Source organism: Zingiber officinale, chromosome 5A (genome assembly GCF_018446385.1).
Source record: "Zingiber officinale cultivar Zhangliang chromosome 5A, Zo_v1.1, whole genome shotgun sequence".
In the NCBI taxonomy this organism is placed as follows: domain Eukaryota; kingdom Viridiplantae; phylum Streptophyta; class Magnoliopsida; order Zingiberales; family Zingiberaceae; genus Zingiber; species Zingiber officinale.
The window spans coordinates 63,441,849-63,462,091 of record NC_055994.1 but is presented as its reverse complement, the minus strand read 5'-3'; positions in this window follow the sequence as shown (position 1 = coordinate 63,462,091).

The following is a 20,243-nucleotide window of genomic DNA, read 5'->3' as shown; positions in this document are numbered from 1 at the left end:
CTGCAAAACAAAGTTAGTCCGAGGCAAATATACATCCTGTAAAATAGATTGTTAGCACAGTTAAAGTTCAACAGATGGATAAAAAGAGTATGACTTAGATTCCGTCTTTCCGAGACCGGAATCTAGTCACGATCTCGACTTAGACATCCGAAATGGATCTAAGCCTGATCGACGCCTAATGTCCCCTTCCCGGGAACGCGTCCTCACAGTCACTCCCCTCCAGTGACTTACTTTACTTACCTGCCAGACGTCTGGTCAGCCCGTTGACCCATCTGGACTTCTCGCCAGCTATCCGGTCAGCTCGTCGACCTAGCTGGACTTCTCGCCAAGCGTCCGGTCAGCCCGTCGACCCGCTTGGACTTCTCGCCAGCTATCCGGTCAGCCCGTCGACCTAGCTGGGCTTCGTGCCAGACATCCGGTCAGCCCGTCGACCTGTCTGGACTTCTCCTGCACACTCGATCAGAGTGTTAGACAACAACAGACTAACTTAACCTGATTTGTCATTCATCAAAACCTGGGTTAAATCGTTAGTGCTAACCGCACCAACAATCTCCCCCTTTTTGATGGAATGACAACCTGGTTAAGTTAGTGAAAACATATGCAAGAAAAAACAAGCATTTAAAGGGTTTTTAAGTTAGTTTGTATTTTCAATTCTGGTTTAGCTAACTTAACCACCTAACCCTCCCCCTTTGGCATTCATCAAAAATAAGCATGGATTAAGTAAGCATAGACTTCAGACAAAGAAAAACTGTCAAGATAATCTGGGGGAGTTTAAACTTTTTGAAAACTTGTTTGAAGCATTAGCTTTTAGCTTTTAGAAAAACAACTTTCAAACATAAGTGTATAAGTTCTAAATTTCAAGATCAAGTTTTAAGTTTTCAAGACACGTTTCAACTTTGAAACGCTTTTCAAACATAAGTACTAGTTTCAAAAGTACTAGTTTCAAAACCATGGTTTAAAATACTAGAAAAGTTCAGTTTTCAAGGACTAAGTAAAAAGGATAAAAAGTTTGTGATTTAAAACAAACAATTATGAGTTGATTTAAGAAATTTTTCACAATTTTAAACAGGTTGATTTTGAAAATTGATTTTTAAACTTTGATTTTCAAAATTAAGTTTAAAATTCGATTTGAAAAATTGAATTAGTTTTATTTCTCCCCCTGAACCTGACATAAAATTTTGAAAATATTTGCTAAATATATTCAAAGTAGAAAAAAAATGAGGTAGAATTTTCTAGAGAAATTTTAAAGAGAAGATTAAAAAATAACACTTAAGGAGATAATTAAAAACCTCCCCCTGAATTTGATACTCCTTTAATTTATTAATCCTCCTTATTTATTACTCCCCCTTAATATAAAATTTTACAACCGTAACATATTTTCATACCTAAGTGTTTTAGGCGATTGTATAATTATCTTTATAAAATTGTTCATTTAAATTTGACTAAACGTAATTAACGTTAGATTCAGTTGAAATGAGTTAACCTTTAGTGTAATGTTAAGTAAGATAAGTTGTTATTAATTCAATAATTAATCAATATTAATAATTTATTGATTAAATTTTGCTTGATTCAATAATTAATATAATCTAAATTTTGTAATAATTGATGAAGGTGTTAGTTATAATTTAACTTTTCATTTACTTCCTTTTAAGTTGGATTAACTTAGTTTAAAGTTGGTAGTAATTTGAAGTTAAACTCGTTATTAAACAAGATTAAGTAAGGTTCAATTTAAGTCAAACTTTAATTATGTTTTAATAAAAATATTTTAAAGGTTGATAAAAAAAATGACTTAGAGTAATTTTAATATTTTTACTAATGTTAAACCTAGGTTCTAATCAAATCAAGCTTAGTTCTCAAATAAAGTTAAACTTAAATAGTTAAGTTCTACTTATTAATTACATAATTAAGTTTAAAGTTAAAGTTAACGGAATTTAAGTTTTTAAGTTAGGTGTCTAAGTTTTAAATGAATTTAAAATAATTATAATTATTATTATTTTTAAGGGATTTCTAATAGGATTTTAAAATGATTTTTATAATTATTTAATGACAATTAATATACGTTCAATTCAGTTTTGATTTTAGATTAAAATTAATATCAGTGATTAATTTAGGTTTAAGTTTTAAGTTTAAGTTAAATTTTTAAGTTTTAATTTAAGTTTTAATTTTCAGTTAAATTAAGTTGAAAAGTAATATTTAAATTAAGTTTTAATGAGTATTAATTTAAGATCTAATTTTCAGTTAACCTAAATTAAAAAATAATTTTAAGGTTAAAATGATGTTTAAGATTAAAAATGAGTTTAAAGTCAAAATAATAATTTTTAAAGTGAAAATAGTCTATAGAAATAATTTATTATTATTACTATTTTTTTAAGTTAAAAGAATTTTATTATAGTGAAAAAATAAGAAGAATTTTTCAAAATGATACATAATTTTTAAAATAGTTTTAAAATGATTTTTAGAATAGTTTTTAAATGATTTAAAAGTTTTTAAAATAATTTTTGAAATAATTTTTTTTTAAAAAAATATAATTTTTATATTAAAATAATTTTAAGTTAAAATAATTTTTAAGTTAAAATAATTTTTATGTTAAAATAATTTTTAAAATAACAATAATTTTTAAAAGGTTTTAAAAGAATTTTTAAAGTTTTTAAAATGATTTTTAAAAGAATTTTTAAAATCTTTTAAAATAATTTTTAAAAGAATTTTTTAAAATTTTTAAAATAATTTTTTAAAAAGAGTTTTTAACATAATTTTTAAAATGTTTTAAAATAATTTTTTAAAAGAATTTTTTATTAAAGTTTTTAAAATGATTTTTAAAAGAGTTTTTAAAATAATTTTTGAAAGAATTTTTTAAAGTTTTTTTAAATGATTTTTAAAAGAGTTTTTAAAATAATTTTTAAAATGTTTTAAAATAAATTTTAAAAGAATTTTTTAAAGTTTTTTAAATGATTTTTAAAAGAGTTTTTAAAATAATTTTTAAAATGTTTTAAAATAATTTATTAAAAGAATTTTTTTAAGTTTTTAAAATGATTTTTAAAATAGTTTTTAAAATAAAAAAGAATTTTTAAAAGAATTTTTTTAAGTTTTTAAAATAGTTTTTAAAATAATTTTTAAAATGTTTTAAAATAATTTTTAAAGTTTTTAAAATAGTTTTTTTAGAATAATTTTTAAAATGTTTTAAAATAATTTTTAAAGAATTTTTTAAAGTTTTTAAAATGATTTTTAAAATATTTTTTAAAATAAAAAAGAATTTTTAAAAGAATTTTTTAAAATATTTAAAATAGTTTTTAAAATAATTTTTAAAATGTTTTAAAATAATTTTTAAAGAATTCTTTAAAGTTTTTATAATGATTTTTAAAATAGTTTTTTAAAATAATTTTTAAAATGTTTTAAAATAATTTTAAAGAATTTTTTAAAGTTTTTAAAATGATTTTTAAAATAGTTTTTATTTAAATAATTTTTAAAATGTTTTAAAATAATTTTTAAAAGAATTTTTTAAAGTTTTTAAAATTATTTTTAAAATAGTTTTTAAAATAATTTTTAAAATGTTTTAAAATAAATTTTAAAAGAATTTTTTAAAGTTTTTTAAAATGATTTTTAAAATAGTTTTTAAAATGATTTTTAAAATATTTTAAAATAATTTTTAAAAGTTTTTAAAATGATTTTTAAAAGAGTTTTTAAAATAATTTTTAAAAAATTTGAAAATAATTTTAAAATAATTTTTAAGTTTAGAATAAAATTTTTAAGTTAAGTATAAAATTTTTAAAGTTAAATTTAAAAATATTTTTTAAAGTTAATTTTTGTTTTAAAATAATTTTTTAAAGTTAATTTAATTTTTAAAATAATTTTTAAAGTTAATTAAATTTTTTTTTAAATTAATTTAGTTTTAATTCGAAATTTAATTTTTAATTAATTCAAAATTTAATTTTTAATTCATTCGAAATTTAATTTTAATTTGAAATTCAAAATTTAATTTTAATTAATTTTAATTTGATTTGAAATTCGAAATTTAATTTTAATTTGAAATTCGAAATTTAATTTTAATTTGAAATTCAATTTAAAATTTGAAATTTAATTTAATTTAATTTTAATTTAATTTGAAAATTAATTTGATCCTTATTCATCTCACCCGATCTAGATTATCAATCAGGGAATCCTATAATTTTGTGAGATGAATTAGATTTAATTACAGAGTTTGGTTTAACTTGTGTTAGATTCAGGTTTAGCTTTGGTCTCAACAAATAGGCATTCTTCGGATAAACTTCTAAGCTTGGTGATTCACCTGGACATCATTAGAAGTAACCAACCATTCGAGGTTTTTCGAATAGTCCTATCCACAGAGCTTAGTACTAAACCTTGGTCTACCTAGTTAGGATCCGTAAGGGGTAGTTTCGGTCAGTTCCACTTGGCCAAATGCACCAGATCGAAGTCATATCTTTCTAGACATGCGATGCCCAAGCTTCCCCAACGTACTATCATCCAAAACTTCACCAGTACTACTTGTCAAGTTAAACTTTTGTCCCTATTTATTTTATTCCTAACTACCCTGTCAGGTAGTCTACTCTTATTTTACCCTTGTCGGGTAGATTAATTTTGGAGGTGCCAGCTATTCTGGAGCCTCCCATGAATTATTGGCCTTTAATTTAAGATTTTTGTATAATTAGAGTTGGTTTTAGTTAAGTTTGAATGTTTAATTTGTAATTTAAATTTAAGATTTTAATTTTGAATTAATTAAATTGGTCAAATTATCTTTCTTTAAGAGAGTGTATTTAGTACTTGAATTTTCTTTCAATTTCAATTTTATTGGGTTAATTGAATTATCTTTCTTTAGTAGCTTATTTTTAAAGTTTAAGTTTTTATTTATTTTTAAATTTGAATTAACTAAACTGTTTGAATTATATTTTCTTAACGATTTATCTTTTAGCTTTTTATTAATTGTTAATTTTGAAATTTCTAGATTATTTTTGTTTAATATGTTATCTTTAACATTTAATTTTAAGTTTGTTAAATTCCGTTTTGATTTTATCAAAGTGTTTGATTTTATCCTTATATTTTCTTTGCCTTTTAAATTAATATGGTTAATTGAATTTATTAGATTAGTTTTATCTTTAAAGTTTAATTTCTTATTAATTAAATTATCTTGGTTTTGGATAGCATTTTCTAGATTAATATTGTCTAGATTAAATAATTTATTAATTTTATCTAGATCAATATTGACCTTGTCATCTTTTTTTTTTTTTGAATTTTCAAATTTGTTTAGGTTTAAATTTAAATTTTTAGATTTATTAATTATTTTCAGATTTTCTGTATTTTCTAAATTAATTATATTTGTTTTATCAGAAAATATCCTAGAGGTATTTTTGCAAGTATTGTCATGTACACTATTTTCACATATACTTTCAGACATATCCAAATTAACAGGCGCATATTTTAAACTACTAATAGCAAGGGTGTTTTGGTAAATATTACTAACCTTGAGCGTAACCCCTAATTCAGCAGGCTTCTCCGTTGGATCTAACTCGAGTCCGGATTCGACTTTAACTTGATCTTCTAGCTCCATCGGCATCTCGTGAAGCTTGATCAACTGGGTCCACAGCTCATATGCATTCTTGTACTTTTCTAATCTGCATAAAATATTGTTAGGTAAAACATTACAAATAATGTTACTTACTTTTTTGTTCAGTTCTGAGTTTTGAGAAGATTTCCTCAAAATTAGCATATAATCGATGTCAACGCTTCCTAAGAAGCATTCCATTAATCGCTTCCAGTAGTTGAAGTCTTCATGATCGTAGGGTGGTGGTTCGCAGGGCTTCCGTCCTTCTAGAAGAGTCATAATTTCTTGCACACAGAGGAACAAACAAAAGATCCCAAGACTTGGTCTTGGATTAGCAGTGCTGAAAAAAAATAATATTTCACTATTTTCTAAAAAAACTAATAAAATATTATTAAAATATTAATAAAAAAATATTATTTCAAATTTTTGAAAATGTAATATCTTGTCAATACTAAGCAATGGTGAAGGGATGGCGATGTATTTTTCAAAAATAGTTTTGGAGGGAAAAAAATGAAAGACGTTTTATTTTAAAGACAAACGATATCTAATTTTTCTTTCAAAAAGTCTCCCCTTTGCCTGATTGGTGGTTGCACCAAATCAGAGCGGTACCTGCTCTGATAACACTTGTAAGACCGTTAGATTCGATAGAGGGGGGGTGAATATCGATTCAAAAATATCGAGTATAAACGCAGCGGAAAAGTAAAATAGACACAATGGTTTTACTTCGTTCGGAGCCAGTGACGACTCCTACTCGAAGGCCCGTGGTCCTTGACCACTTTCGTTGGGCAATCACTAGCAATTCGAAATGATGATTACAAAAGAACCGTACAGGGAATGCTAATGAAAACTGAAAACAAATACCGACAAAAAGGGAAAAGAACGAAGCGTAGTGTCGGAGCTTTGTTGGTGTCGCACTAAACGTCGAGCAGCAAGACCAGCAGTAGAAGAGTTCTCAGCTTGATTGATTGATTCTGAAGCTCCTGCCTGGGGCTTCTTTTATATGTTGTTCCGGGCGCCTGGATTACTTCTGGGCGCCTGGAATGTGACGTAGCTGCTCAAACCGAGATGCTCCATGTGGTGACGACTTGGCTGGATAGAATTCGCCTTCCGGGCGCCCGGATCCCCTCCGGGCGCCCGGACCACCTTGTTCCAGAAAACTCCCTTTTCCTGCAAAACAAAGTTAGTCCGAGGCAAATATACATCCTGTAAAATAGATTGTTAGCACAGTTAAAGTTCAACAGATGGATAAAAAGAGTATGACTTAGATTCCGTCTTTCCGAGACCGGAATCTAGTCACGATCTTGACTTAGACATCCGAAATGGATCTAAGCCTGATCGACGCCTAATGTCCCCTTCCCGGGAACGCGTCCTCACAGTCACTCCCCTCCAGTGACTTACCTTACTTACCTGACAGACGTCCGGTCAGCCCGTCGATCCGTCTGGACTTCTCGCCAGCTATCCGGTCAGCCCGTCGACCTAGCTGGACTTCTCGCCAAGCGTCCGGTCAGCCCATCGACCCGCTTGGACTTCTCGCCAGCTATCCGGTCAGCCCGTCGACCTAGCTGGGCTTCGTGCCAGACATCCGGTCAGCCCGTCGACCTGTCTGGACTTCTTCTGCACACTCGATCAGAGTGTTAGACAACAACAGACTAACTTAACCTGATTTGTCATTCATCAAAACCTGTGTTAAATCGTTAGTGCTAACCGCACCAACAACATGGGTATGCATTGGAGAATGTATACTGAATGACCCGCCATGAGAAAGTATCATGGATCGTTATATGAGTGTCATATACTTTCTCATGTGGCTATTAGTATGACTATTAGTCCTTAGACCTGAAGTCACCATGGATCTATACATAAGGAGTTATGTACTTTGGTTTCGTCAAACGTCACCCGTAACTGGGTGGACTATAAAGGCGATTACTGGGTATATAACGAATTATGTAGAGGGATGTGAGTGATGTAGATGGGATCTATCCCTCCCATATGACGGGAGCGACATCGGTATTCTTGATAGAGTGAGACCACTAAGTGCATGGTCATGCCCAAATGAGTCAACATTAGATGTTGAGCTCATTTGATCGAGTGAGTCTACTTGGAGTTCAAGATTTAGATTGATTAGAGGATGACACGGTCTATGCCTCATATTGATCAATCTAGATGTCTAGGATAGAAGGACAATGTCACATATTGTGAGGAGTCACAATTAGTAGTCACAAGGTGATGTTGGATCTCGACATTCTTGTAACTTGGGTAGTAATGATATGTTGCTAGATATCGCTCATTACTTATGCTCCTAAATGGGTTTAGGGCATTGCCAACGTTACAAGAACCTATAGGGTCACACACTTAGGACAATTAGATGGAGATTAGGTTCATATGATGAACCAAGAGGATTAGATTCATTTAATGAATCAAATTGGATTAAGAGTAATCCTAATTGGGCTAACTTGAGTTTGACTCAAGTTGATTCATGTGTTCAATGAGTCTAATTTAGATTTTGACTCATTGAATCAATTTAATTAAATGAATTAGATTCATTATATTAAGTTGGCTTGAATCAAATGGTTGGATTCGATCAACCATGGAAGAGATTTGGTCAAGTTTGACTTGATTTGAGAGGAAGATTAAAAGTCAAGTTTGACTTGATTTTATGCCACCTCATTGGTGAGTTGGCATTGATGTGGACCAATGATGTTACTCCACATCATCATGGGTGCCACCTCATGGAATTTACAAAGCCATTCTCTTTAATGGTTTCATATTAATTGCAATTAATGCAATTAATTTGGGAGTTTTCACCATGGAGAGTGGCCGACCACTTTGAGTTTGAATGAGAATTCATTTTCATTCAAGTGGGTATATCTTCTTCCTTCTTCCTCTTGAAGCTCTTCCTCTCCCTCTCCTCCTTGCTTGGCTGAACCTTACCAAGGTGCTAGCACACCTTTGTGTGAGGTTTTCTCCACCTACGTGTCCGCGTGGATACTTCTAGAGGACCGACGCTTGACGGTCTAGAGATCCGACAATTCCTTGGACGAGCGGGAACGCGAAAGGGCTCGCTTCGAAGGTATAACTCTCATCTAGTGTAGATCTAAAGTTTTGAAACTCGTACTCGTAATTTATCGTTCGTTTTTCCTTGCACGGATCCGTTGGCCTTGGGTGATTCGGGGTTTCCGTGACGTGAAAAGCGGTTTTCGCGACCCGAAAAACCCAACAGTGGTATCAGAGCCACGTGCAAGGCTTGTACGAGTTTGTTTTTGGTTTTATGAAAACTAAAGTTTCTGTAATTTTCTGTAAAATTATGATTTTCGAGTTTTTATGGGTAATTTTTCCGTAGAAGTGAAGCACAAGTGTCTCGGCACTTGTAGGCTTCGGCTACCGGAAAGATTTTTCCAAAACGGATTCGTTTCGCCCCAAAATTTTTGGGGACAGCGGGCTTGGGTGCCATTAGATCGCTTAGGAGCAACTCGCGATGGTTAGATCGCGGGTAGGGGTACTGCCCCTAACCCCGCAAGGGGATTTGCTCCACGGTTGCACCCGAAATCGCTAAAAACGAACCCGCCGGGAAGATTTTTCTGAAACGGCAATGTCTCGGCCCAAATCATTTTGGGACAGTGGGTTTAGGCGCTGTTGGATCGCAAAGGAACCCTCGCGATGGTTAGATCGTGGGTAGGGGCGCTGCCCCTGGCCCCGCAAGGGGATCCGTTCCGCGATTGCGCCCGAAACCGCTAAACGGGTCCGCCGGGAAATTTTACTCGTAAAAATAGTAAAAAATTAATTTTAAAATTACAGAAAATTATGAAAAATATATAATTTTGAATTATATATTAATTTTGTGATAGTCATGGCCCAAAAACCCAATATGATTGGATTGTGTTGTAATTCATAATACGGCCTGCGTGCCGTTATGTGTTTGCACGTGTTGTATGTTTTTATTTTTTCCGCGACCTGCGCGTCGTGCCTTTCTCTTATATTCTTGTTGTAAATTAGATTTAGACTCGAATGTAACTCGAGTTTCAAATTGTAATGTACAAATTGGAGTGGTGGAGGGTCCACACGAGACGGAGTTCCGAGGCGGGCACGAGCAACACAAGGTGGTCAAAGGGAGGAGCTTGGAGAAGCTGTTGACCCTAGGTTGACCAATCGATCTTCTCATTGGCTTGAGAAGATCGTAGTAGGGCCATGACTAAATCACAAATAGATTAATTAATTGCTTGTGTATCTGATGCATATTTAATAAGTAGTTAATTAATTAGTGTCTTACGATTAGATTAGATCTAAGTCGTGCACATGATGCACCCTTGCGATTAGATTAGATCTAAGTAGTGCACAAGATGCATCCTTTTCGATTAGATTAGATCTCAATCGACTCAACTCTAATGCCTAACCGTGCCGTGATACCTATCACTACCTCGATCACATGTATTGTTGAATCTACCAAAGCAGAGCAATACATATTATCTTGGTAGGGTACGGAGGGACAATCTTGGTCCCGCCTATCAACGCATGGGTGAATACAAACTCAAATAGACTGAGTATTCCTAGTTACTCGGTTGGATCGAGTCAACTATAGGCATTCTTCCAATAGTTGGAAAGGTAGGACAAAATCACGTTTATATTAACTCTCGGACGTATTAGCCAAAGCTAACTCGAGTTTTAATATAAATATGTTAGTTAGAGCCCTAGAGCCAATCATTTGATGATTGTATAGACTCATTGTATCATATTCTTGTATATCAATAAAGGCATTTGTTTGGTTATTATACTTATTTGTATTAGTGCCAAATGGACTAAGTATAATAGCGTCCTTGAGTAGAAGGTTCATACCTATATCAATCGATTATTTGAATCGATAGTGAGATGATATAGGGAACACTACTCTAAATCATTCCTAGTCGAGTATTAACATTCAGGGACAATGTTAATGCAATAAGACTAGCATGTAGGTCAGCTCGATGACTTGATCTCACAAGTCATGGATATAGAGATATCAAGCTGACACATGGGTATACATTGGAGAATGTATACTGAATGATCCGCCATGAGAAAGTATCATGGATCGTTATATGAGTGTCATATACTTTCTCATGTGGCTATTAGTATGACTATTAGTCCTTAGACCTGAAGTCACCATGGATCCCTACATAAGAAGTTATGTACTTTGGTTTCGTCAAACGTCACCTGTAACTGGGTGGACTATAAAGGCGATTACTGGGTATATAACGAATTATGCAGAGGGATGTGAGTGATGTAGATGGGATCTATCCCTCCCATATGACGGGAGCGACATCGGTATTCTTGATAGAGTGAGACCACTAAGTGCATAGCCATGCCCAAATGAGTCAACATTAGATGTTGAGCTCATTTGATCGAGTGAGTCTACTTGGAGTTCAAGATTTAGATTGATTAGAGGATGACACGGTCTATGCCTCACATTGATCAATCTAGATGTCTAAGTTAGAAGGACACTTGTCACATATTGTGAGGAGTCACAATTAGTAGTCACAAGGTGATGTCGGATCTCGACATTCTTGTAACTTGGGTAGTAATGATGTGTTGCTAGATACCGCTCATTACTTATGCTCCTAAATGGGTTTAGGGCATTGCCAACATTACAAGAACTTATAGGGTCACACACTTAGGACAATTAGATGGAGATTAGGTTCATATGATGAACCAAGAGGATTAGATTCATTTGATGAATCAAATTGGATTAAGAGTAATCCAAATTGGGCTAATTGAGTTAGACTCAAGTTGATTCATGTATTTAATGAGTCTAATTTAGATTATGACTCATTAGATCAATTTAATTTAATGAATTAGATTCATTATATTAAGTTGGCTTGAATCAAATGGTTAGATTAGATCAACCATGAGAGAGATTGAGTCAAGTTTGACTTGACTAGAGAGGAAGAGGTAGAATCAAGTTTGACTTGACTCTTTGCCACATCATGAGTGAGGTGGCGAGATGTGGACCAATGGTGTTGCTCCACATCATCATGGTTTGCCACCTCATGGAGGTTACAAGCCTCCATTGCATTTAATGTGGTCGGCCACATTAAATGAGTGTAGGTTACTCATTTGCCACATCATTAGTGAGGTGGCAAGAGGTGGACCAATGGTAATGGTCCACATCTTCATGGTGTGCCACCTCATGGGAGTTACAAGACACCTCTTAATGGTCTCCACTTAATTGCAATTAAGTGGAAATGGTGGTTACACAACCAAATGTGGCCGGCCACTTTTGATTGAATGAGAAATTCAATTTGCTCATTCAAGTGATTACTCCTTATTCTTCCTCAAGCTGTCCCTCTCCCTCTCCTCCTTGCTTGGCCGAACCTTACCAAGGTGCTAGCACACCTTTGTGTGAGGTTTTCTCCACCTACGTGTCTGTGTGGATACTTCTAGAGGACCGACGCTTGACGGTCTTGAGATCCGGTAACTCCTTGGACGAGCGGGAACGCGAAAGGGCACGCAACAAGGGTAAAGCTCTCAACACATAGATCTAGGAGTAGATCTAAAGTTTGTAAAACTCGTACTCGTAATTTTCGTTCGGCTTTCCTTGCACGGATCTACAGCTTTGGGTGATTCGGGGTTTCCGCGACGCGAAAAGCGGTTTTCGCGGCCCGAAAAACCCAACAGTGGTATAAGAGCCACATGCAAGGCTTGTACGAGTTTGATTTTTGGTTTTATGAAAACTAAAGTTTCTGTAATTTTCTGTAAAATTATGTTTTTATAGTTTTTATGGGTAATTTTTCCGTAGAAGCGAAGCACAAGTGTCTCGGCCCTTGTAGGCTTCGGCTACCGGAAAGATTTTTCCAAAACGGCTTCGTTTTGGCCCAAATCCGTTTGGGACAGCGGGCTTGGGTGCCATTAGATCGCAAAGGAGCAACTCACGATGGTTAGATCGTGGGTAGGGGTACTGTCCCTAACCCCGCAAGGGGATTTGCTCTGCGATCGCACCCGAAATCGCTAAAAACGAACCCGCCGGGAAGATTTTTCCGAAACGGCAATGTCTCGGCCCAAATCGTTTTGGGACAGTGGGTTTAGGCGCTGTTGGATCGCAAAGGAACCTTTGCGATGGTTAGATCGCGGGTAGAGGCGCTGCCCCTGGCCCCGCAAGGGGATCCGTTCCGCGATTGCGCCCGAAACCGCTAAACGGGTCCACCGGGAAATTTTACTTGTAAAAACTTGTAAAAATTAATTTTAAAATTACAGAAAATTATGAAAAATATATAATTTTGAATTATATATTAATTTTGTGATATTCATGGCCCAAAAAACCCAATGTGATTGGATTATTTTGTAATTCATAATACGGCCTGCGTGTCGTTATGTGTTTGCGAGTGTTGTATTATATTCGCGACCTGCGCGTCGTGCCTTCTCTTATATTCTTGTTGTAAATTAGATTTAGACTCGAATGTAACTCTAGTTTCAAATTGTAATGTACAAATTGGAGCGGTGGAGGGTCCACACGAGACAGAGTTCCGAGGCGAGCACGAGCAACACAAGGTGATCAAAGGGAGGAGCTTGGAGAAGCTGTTGACCCTAGGTTGACCATTCGATCTTCTCATTGGCTTGAGAAGATCCTAGTAGGGCCATGACTAAATCACAAATAGATTAATTAGTTAATTGCTTATGTATATGATGCATGTTTAATAAGTAATTAATTAATTAGTGCCTTACGATTAGATTAGATCTAAGTCGTGCACATGATGCACCCTTGCGATTAGATTAGATCTAAGTCATGCACAAGATGCATCCTTTTCGATTAGATTAGATCTCGATCGAACCAACTCTAATGCCTAATCGTGCTGTGATACCTATCACTACCTCGATCACATGTATTGTTGAATCTGCCAAAGCAGAGCAATACATATTATCTTGGTAGGGTACGGAGGGACAATCTTGGTCCCGCCTATCAACGCATGGGTGAATACAAACTCAATTAGATTGAGTATTCCTCCAACGGTTGGAAAAGATAGGTCAAAATCACATCTATATTAACTCTCGGGCGTATTAGCCAAAGCTAACTCGAGTTTTAATATAAATGCGGATATTGATTTTATAAACAAGAGTTGCATAGAGATGTAATTGGTAATCATTACCTACCGATCATACTAAGCCTTGGGCGTATTAGCCAAAGCTAACTCAAGGGTTAGTATGATGTGGATCTTGTCTCACAAGAATTATAGAATTCAGTGGGAGCATCATTTAATTAAAGGCCTAATTAAATGATTTTAAAAGAATATGATATTTATTTCTACAAATTTTCTGTTGTAGATAACCATGACGTCGAATACGAACATCTTCTCTCTACGTTCTGTCCTTAAGAAGGACAAGCTCAACGGAGCAAATTTCCTGGACTGGTACAGGAATCTGAGAATAGTTCTCACTCAGGAACGTAAACTGTACGTTCTGGAGCAGCCCATTCCGGAGGCTCGAGCTGACCGGGATGCTTACAAGAAGCATCAAGATGACGCATTAGATGTGTCCTGTATAATGCTCGCAACCATGAACTCTGAGCTTCAGAAGCAACATGAGTTGATGGGTGCATACGATATGGTTGCACATCTTCGTCAACTATATCAAGGACAAGAAAGGCACTGGAAGAGGAACTTCACAGGATACCTGGAAGATCTTAAGAAGAAGAGAAATAAGGTTTCTACTTCAGGTATAAATGTTATAGAAGTCAATCTCTCTATTTCTTCGTCGTGGGTATTAGATACCGGATGTGCTTCGCACATTTGTACTAATGTACAAGCACTGAAAAATAGCAAAGCATTGACAAAGGGCGAGATAGACCTACGAGTAGGCAATGGAGCACGGGTTGCTGCTGTTGCTGTAGGGACTTATTTTCTATCTCTGCCCTCTGGGCTTGTACTAGAGTTAGACGATTGTTGTTATGTGTCTGCATTAACTAAGAACATTATATCAGTTTCTTGTTTGGACAAGAAAGGATTTTCGTTTATAATAAAGAACAAATGTTGTTCTGTCTATTTAAACGATATGTTCTATTGTAGTGCACCTCTAATAAACGGACTCTATATTCTAGACCTTGAGAGCCCTATCTATAACATAAATACCAAGAGGTTCAAGTCAAATGATATGACCCACACCTATCTCTGGCACTGTCGCTTAGGTCATATAAATGACAAGCGCTTATCTCAGCTCCATAAGGATGGTTTGCTGGACTCATTTGATTTTGAATCATATGAGATATGCGAGTCATGCCTACGAGGCAAGATGACCAAGACTCACTTTAGTGGGCACAGCGAGAGAGCAACTGATTTGTTAGGACTCATACATAGTGATGTATGTGGCCCTTTCAATATTGCTGCTAGAGACGGTTATAGATACTTCATCACATTTACTGATGACTTCAGTAGATATGGTTATGTGTACTTGATGACACATAAGTCTGAATCCTTTGAAAAGTTCAAAGAATTCAAGAATGAAATACAGAACCAGCTTGGTAAGAGTATTAAAATACTTCGATCAGATCAAGGTGGTGAATACTTAAGCCATGAGTTTCGTGACTATTTAGATGAGTGTGGGATTCTATCCCAACTCACTCCTCCAGGAACATCACAGTGGAATGGTGTGTCCGAAAGGAGGAATCGTACCTTATTAGATATGGTACGGTCTATGATGAGTCACACAGATCTTCCGACATTCCTTTGGGGCAATGCTCTAGACACGGCAGCTTTTATACTCAACCGAGTTCCATCCAAGGCCGTGATAAAGACACCATATAGGATATGGACTGGGAGAGATGCCCAGGTGTCTTTCATGAGGATTTGGGGTTGTGAGGCTTACGTTCGACGTCAAGTCTTAGACAAGTTAGGACCCAAATCCGACAAGTGCTACTTTATTGGATATCCCAAGGAAACTAAGGGATATTATTTCTACATTCCCAGTCAGCACAAGGTAGTTGTGGCAAAGACTGGGGTCTTTCTAGAAAGGGACTTTGTTTCTAGAAAGACTAGTGGGAGCACGTTCGATCTTGAAGAAGTTCAAGATGCGAACAATAGCACTGATGCCTCGATGGAAATTAAACTGGATCCACAAAGTGTTGTGGATGATGTTGTTCCACAAGGAGTTGAGGAACAACAACCGGTTCAAGTAGACATACCTCTTCGCGGGTCTGATAGGGTACGTCGTCAGCCTGAGAGATACTCATTTCTCTTGTCTGATCATGATGACATTGTGCTCATAGAGGATGAGCCTACCACCTATCAGGAAGTTGTGATGAGACTAGATTCTGAGAAATGGCTAGAGGCCATGAGATCCGAAATGGAATCCATGTACACCAACCAAGTATGGACTTTGGATGATCCACCTGAAGGGGTAAAACCCATTGGGTGTAAGTGGGTCTTTAAGAGAAAGACTGACATGGATGGACTTATTTATAAGGGTCACTTGGTAGCTAAAGGTTTCAAGCAGATTCATGGTATTGACTATGATGAAACCTTTTCTCCAGTAGCGATGTTTAAATCTATTCGGATCATGCTTGCTATTGCAGCCTACCATGACTATGAGATAAGGAAGATGGATGTCAAAACCGCGTTTCTGAATGGAAACCTACTCGAGGATGTGTACATGACACAACCTGAGGGTTTTGTAGATCCACAGCATGCTAGAAGAGTATGCAAGCTGTATAGGTCCATTTATGGACTAAAGAAAGCTTCTCGGAGCTGGAATCTTCGATTCGATGATGCAATCAAACAATTTGGTTTCATCAAGAACGAAGATGAGCCTTGTGTCTACAAGAAGGTTGTAGGGGATATAGTTGTCTTCCTCATATTGTATGTGGATGACATACTACTCATTGGGAAGGGCATCCCTATGCTTCAGTCTGTCAAGACCTGGCTAGGGAGTTGCTTCTCAATGAAGGACTTAGGTGAAGCATCTCGTATTCTAGGAATACAGATCTATAGAGATAGATCTAGGAGATTGCTTGGCCTATGTCAGAGTACATACATTGACAAGGTACTACTGGTTTGCCATGTACAAGAAGGGATTTCGCCGATGTTACATGGCGTGAGTCTTCAAGACTCAAGGTCCCTCTTCTAGAGAGGAGAGAGACCGCATGGATCAGATCCCTATGCCTCAACCATAGGATCGATCATGTATGTCATGCTATGTACTCGCCGATATCTCGTATGCTTTGAGCATGACTAGTAGGTGAACGTCACTGGATAACGGTCAAGAATATTCTTAAGTACGAAGGACTAAAGAATATTTCTTGATATATGGAGGTAATGATGAGCTAACCGTAAAGGGTTACGGTGATACCGCTTCCAGACCGATCGGGATGATTACCGATCGCAGTCATGGTTCGTGTTTTGCTTAAATGGTGGTGCTTTGAGTGGAAGAGTTCGAAGCAGGACATAGCTGATTCTACAACAGAGGTCGAGTATATTGCTGCATCAGAGGCAAGGAGGCGCTTGGATCCGCAAGTTCATCACTGAACTTGGGGTGGTTCCTAACATTGCTGACCCCATTGAGCTCTATTGTGACAACAATGGAGCTATAGCACAGGCAAAGGAACCTCGCTCACACCAGCGGACCAAGCACATACTACGGCGCTTTCATCTCATTCGAGAGATTATCGATAGAGGAGATGTGAAGATTTGTAGAGTACCTACAGAGGCTAAAATCACAGATCCCTTGACCAAGGCTTTGGCACAGAGAAAGCATGATGGTCACACTAGGTCATTAGGCCTTAGAGCCTATACTGATTGGCACTAGTGCTAGTGGGAGATTGTTAGTTAGAGCCCTAGAACCAATCATTTGATGATTGTATGGACTCATTGTATCATATTCTTGTATATCAATAAAGGCATTTGTTTGGTTATTATATTTATTTGTATTAGTGCCAAATGGACTAAGTATAATAGCATCCTTGAGTAGAAGGTTCATACCTATATCAATCGATTATTTGAATCGATAGTGAGATGATATAGGGAACACTACTCTAAATCATTCCTAGTCGAGTATTAACATTCAGGGACAATGTTAATGCAATAAGACTAGCATGTAGGTCAGCTCGATGACTTGATCTCACAAGTCATGGATATAGAGATATCAAGCTGACACATGGGTATACATTGGAGAATGTATACTGAATGACCCGCCATGAGAAAGTATCATGGATCGTTATATGAGTGTCATATACTTTCTCATGTGGCTATTAGTATGACTAGTAGTCCTTAGACCTGAAGTCACCATGGATCCCTACATAAGAAGTTATGTACTTTGGTTTCGTCAAACGTCACCCGTAACTGGGTGGACTATAAAGGCGATTACTGGGTATATAACGAATTATGCAGAGGGATGTGAGTGATGTAGATGGCATCTATCCCTCCCATATGACGGGAGCGACATCGGTATTCTTGATAGAGTGAGACCACTAAGTGCATGGCCATGCCCAAATGAGTCAACATTAGATGTTGAGCTCATTTGATCGAGTGAGTCTACTTGGAGTTCAAGATTTAGATTGATTAGAGGATGACACGGTCTATGCCTCACATTGATCAATCTAGATGTCTAGGATAGAAAGACACTTGTCACATATTGTGAGGAGTCACAATTAGTAGTCACAAGGTGATGTCGGATCTCGACATTCTTGTAACTTGGGTAGTAATGATGTGTTGCTAGATACCGCTCATTACTTATGCTCCTAAATGGGTTTAGGGCATTGCCAACATTATAAGAACCTATAGGGTCACACACTTAGGACAATTAGATGGAGATTAGGTTCATATGATGAACCAAGAGGATTAGATTCATTTGATGAATCAAATTGGATTAAGAGTAATCCAAATTGGGCTAATTGAGTTAGACTCAAGTTGATTCATGTATTTAATGAGTCTAATTTAGATTATGACTCATTAGATCAATTTAATTTAATGAATTAGATTCATTATATTAAGTTGGCTTGACTCAAATGGTTAGATTAGATCAACCATGAGAGAGATTGAGTCAAGTTTGACTTGACTAGAGAGGAAGAGGTAGAATCAAGTTTGACTTGACTCTTTGCCACATCATGAGTGAGGTGGCGAGATGTCGATCAATGGTGTTGCTCCACATCATCATGGTTTGCCACCTCATGGAGGTTACAAGCCTCCATTGCATTTAATGTGGCCGGCCACATTAAATGAGTGTAGGTTACTCATTTGCCACATCATTAGTGAGGTGGCAAGAGGTGGACCAATGGTAATAGTCCACATCTTCATGGTGTGCCACCTCATGGGAGTTACAAGACACCTCTTAATGGCCTCCACTTAATTGCAATTAAGTGGAAATGGGGGTTACACAACCAAATGTGGCCGGCCACTTTTGATTGAATGAGAAATTCAATTTGCTCATTCAAGTGATTACTCCTTCTTCTTCCTCAAGCTCTCCCTCTCCCTCTCCTCCTTGCTTGGCCGAACCTTACCAAGGTGCTAGCACACCTTTGTGTGAGGTTTTCTCCACCTACATGTCTGTGTGGATACTTCTGGAGGACCGACGCTTGACGGTCTTGAGATCCGGCAACTCCTTGGACGAGCGGGAACGCGAAAGGGCACCCAACAAGGGTAAAGCTCTCAACACATAGATCTAGGAGTAGATCTAAAGTTTGTAAAACTCGTACTCGTAATTTTCGTTCGGCTTTCCTTGCACGGATCTACGGCTTTGGGTGATTCGGGGTTTCCGCGACGCGAAAAGCGGTTTTCGCGGCCCGAAAAATCCAACAAAATATGGATCTTGATCCTATAAACAAGAGTTGCATAGAGATGTAATTGGTAATCGTTACCTACCGATCATACTAAGCCTTGGGCATATTAGCCAAAGCTAACTCAAGGGTTAGTATGATGTGGATCTTGTCCCACATGAATTATAGTATTCAGTGGGAGCATCATTTAGTTAAAGGCCTAATTAAATGATTTTAAAAGAATATGATATTTATTTCTGCAAATTTTCTGTTGTAGAAAACCATGACGTCGAACACGAGTCCTTGAGAAGGACAAGCTCAACGGAATGAATTTCCTGGTACAAGAACTTGAGAATAGTTCTCACCAGGAACGTAACGTTCTGGAGCAGCCCATTCCGGAGGCTCCTCCCGCCACCGCGAGCGGACAAAGATGCTTACAAGAAGCATCAAGACGACGCATTAGATGTGTCTGTCTAATGCTCATGACCATGAACTCCAGAAGAAACACGAGTTGATGGGCGCCACGATATGGTTGAGCATCTTCGCCAACTATATCGGGACAAGCGAGGCATGAGAGATTTGAGATCTCTAAGGCTCTATTTCAATGCAAGGGCTCCAGTAGGTCCTTATGTACTCAAGATGATTGAGTACATAGAGAACCTACAAAGACTGGGGTTCCCACTTGGCCAAGAGCTGGCCACTGACTTGATCTTGCAGTCCTTGCCGGATAGCTATAGTCAATTCGTTCTCAACTATAACATGAACAAGATTGACAAGCCACTGCCCGAGCTACTTAGTATATTACGAACTGCTGAGATTAACCTTAAGAAGGTTAAGCCCATTCTGATGGTCCAGAAGCACAAGGGCAAGGGCAAGCCCAAAGGTAAGGGAAAGTCCCAAACCAAGGGCAAAGGCAAGGCACTGAAGCCTAAAGGAGGGGTCGCCAAGGATGCTACCTGCTTCCACTACGGTCAGATCGGGCACTGG